Here is a 3,436-nt window from a genome sequence, read left to right as displayed (position 1 = left end):
AGCATGGACAACGTATTGCCATTTATTGATACACTCAAATCGTGGTAAGAGACTAAAGAGGGTTCAACGTATCACCCATGTGTAAGGCTGGTTCATAATATTGATACGCTCTATACTGATTTTTTTTTTTTTCCATTTCCACTAATTCCTAGTTTGAAGGGATTGGGTTGGGTTGAAGTTCTAATTAGAGTTATGATTAAAAGTATGAACTTGATTTAGTTTTAGGTTGGATTAGGGTTGAGGCTTTTGTGTTGGCCAATCCTACTTAACTTTATATTTAATTTGTATGTATTAAGAATTATATAAATATGTATTTATGCAAGTATTTGTTTATTTATATATATGTAAGATTGGTGAAATAAAATTCATGTAGCGGACCCCATATAATTGGATAAAGCATGGATGATGATGAAGAATCATGATTGCATACACAAATATGTATCTATATTTCTATCTGCATGTGTGTCAACAATTTTAATTTGAAAAGCAATATTTTTTGTAAAGTAAGATAACTATGATTTTTTATACATAACAATGTTAAAACTGACTTGAATCCAACCTTTGAATCTAAGAAATAAAAACATTTAGCAAAAGGCCAACACGATCCCAACCCAACCTAAAAATTTAGGGTTAGGGTTTGGGGGAGGGTCAACAACTTGTTGGCAAGGTTGGGGCTGAAATCAACCCAACATGCACCCCTACTATGTATTATGTATTAACACTTTAAACCTTGGCTTAAACACATAATCAAAACTCAGATTTAGTGAGCCGTTTTTTACAAAAAAAAAAAAAAAGCTTCTGTCACATAAGCAGTGAGTAATATTATGCTGTTTGGTAAGGTGATTTTTATCACCGTTTATCATGTATGTACTGACAGATAAGCACTACATAGGATACACACCAGTCAACCGTTAGGGAAAACGATTCACCACTGTGTTCATGCATTGGTGAGGTCCTGATTTACGAGACATATCCGATTTTTCAATAAACGTCTGAACCAAATATTCATATATATGGGTGTTTGTTGAAACGCCTATATGAATCTGATGCAACACCGTTTTTTTTTGAAAAATCCCGCCCATTGGGTAATTGGTGTCCGTTTATGTGCTTACTTGAAGTTTAGGAGAATAATTTCCCATTTCATAGCTCATTTTGCAGTTAAGTCAGTGATGATCAAGTATGAAGTAGGTACTTAGAGCGGGAATTTCTCTGCCAAATTCTCAATTTTTATTTCTCTTGTGATCTAAAACCGACAAGACCCATTGGCTCTATTACACATGGATCCAACCATTATGATCCGCAATCTTTTGGAACTGTGGGCTATTGTACTACGGTCGAGACTTTCATTATTAAGCATTCAAAGTGAAAGGCAAAGTTGGTCAATGGTTCATTGATTTTGCCACTCTATTTAGTATTCTTGTGACTTCTCTTTGTCCTCCTACCAGTCTCGACAGAGGACCCTTGTGCCTTTACACCAAGAATATTGGGATGAAATTACAGGAAGGAAGAAGTAGTAGACTGTAGCCATTGCACTTGTCTCGTAGACACAGATACGTCCCACCATTCAGTTGGCAACCAAAGTACTGTACCCAAATGCTGATCCCATTCAATGATTTTGAACCGGTAGTGATCAAGTACAGACATTCAGGGGACCACGCTTTGCATATTCTTGAGTGCCCATTTGCTGTTGTTGATTGAGAGAGATATACAAAGATCTCAAGATCTAGATCTATGTGTCTAAATAGGTCATATGGATAAGGTTAAGTATTTCTTTCATTGATGTGGATGCATTGATTTGGTTCCACGCACGCATAAATTGTGGGATGGGGCTGTATTCAGTGTGGCCTTTCCTGTCTTCTGACTACTGTGTCTCTATCTCTGCTTTCTTTTACCAATGAAAAACTATATATACAGCAGTGCAACTTGTCCTGCTTGAATTTAGGGTTAGGGCTAGGACTAGGGCTAGCCAGCTAGGGTTTGAAAAATATGGATCCTACTTAAGTTTGGAAGCCAGTGTGTATATTTCTATACATAAAATATTATATAAGTCCGGCCGGAAATGCTCCTCACAGCTGCCTCTCACATTGGGAACATCCACTATATATACTTCTACGTTATTATATATTCATGGGAAAAGCTTTCAGTACACGGTGGGATATGCCTGTGATATCAGTGTGAGCTGCGCTCTGTACTGAATAAATTTCAATTCATATTATATAAATATGTATGTATTCATATATAAATGTACATATAAAAAAATTTAGGATCCTTTAATTGTTTTGTACGGTGGATATATAACTTGGCCATGCCTGCAGATAAAAAGTTTTGAATGTTGGATGAGGTGGTTTTAACATCTATCGAAGAAGTAATTGCGCCTTATAACTTAATAAGAGCCAAAGTTCTATCCGGCAATCAGACCAATTAATCTAAATTCAATTAATACGAAGACTTTGGGTTGGGTAGGGGTAAAGGTTCAACAGCTCGAGTTGGGTAAGCTTTGATCTCAACCCTTGCAGATCAAGTGCTGAAGAGTAATAAAAAAAAAAAAATTATCTTATCTAGCACACATACTGACTAATGTTGTTTCTATCCTTCTATCCTTGTATATTGTATGTGGGATGAGAAACTGAGTTAGAGTTTTTATCAATATTTGGAGAACAACTCCTCCTCTCATGCTTCAGTAAAAGTAAAACCCATGAAAGATATTCATATCCTGACTACGTAGCAATTCATATGCATGCATTCTAGTCTAATTTGAATCATCACCTTCTATTTTCAACTCAAGCCATCATACAATGAAAAGGCTTTCTTACTTGAAAAAACCAAAAATATCCTTCTATCGTCATCGTCAAACGTTATCCCAATTATATGGGGTTGGGTACATGAATTATGAATATTTTGCGCCGTTCTACTGCCATATACATTCTGTTAAACCATAAACATCGTACTCTGTTTAAAAAAATTATGAATATTTTATGCTTATTTGGTAATATATAGTAAGATGTTCATGGCTATCTCAATAAGAGTTCGAGTAATCATCAAGCTTCAAAGACTCAAAGCATCTACATGTATTGTCACTTGTCAGGGTCACCCGAATGCTAAATATTGATAGTTACAATGGTTGAAAATTTTAAGTGCCCATTTGGTTTGGAATCGAAATCAAAATTTTTTGGAATTGGAATCTGATGGAGTACAATCCGGCTGGTCTTAGCTGTTAACAAATTTGTCTCTGGGCTGGAACGTTGGGGAGCCTGAAACGGGAAAGATGGGAGAACTCCGGGGGGAACCCGGTGGGATAGCTCCGAAGCTCAAGTCAGTAATCTCTCAAAGGCAAAGTGTAGACCAGATAGCGCAAAGTTCACATACCTTGTTTGTTGGGGGCAGGGGGCTTTTATAATCACTTCGCGCACTCGCTCCGAGCCCCTTGTCAGGTCGG

This window comes from Nelumbo lutea, chromosome 3 (assembly GCF_056320005.1).
Source record: "Nelumbo lutea isolate HS-2025 chromosome 3, American lotus-T2T, whole genome shotgun sequence".
NCBI classification, from domain to species: Eukaryota; Viridiplantae; Streptophyta; class Magnoliopsida; order Proteales; family Nelumbonaceae; genus Nelumbo; species Nelumbo lutea.
This window is presented reverse-complemented; position numbering follows the sequence as displayed.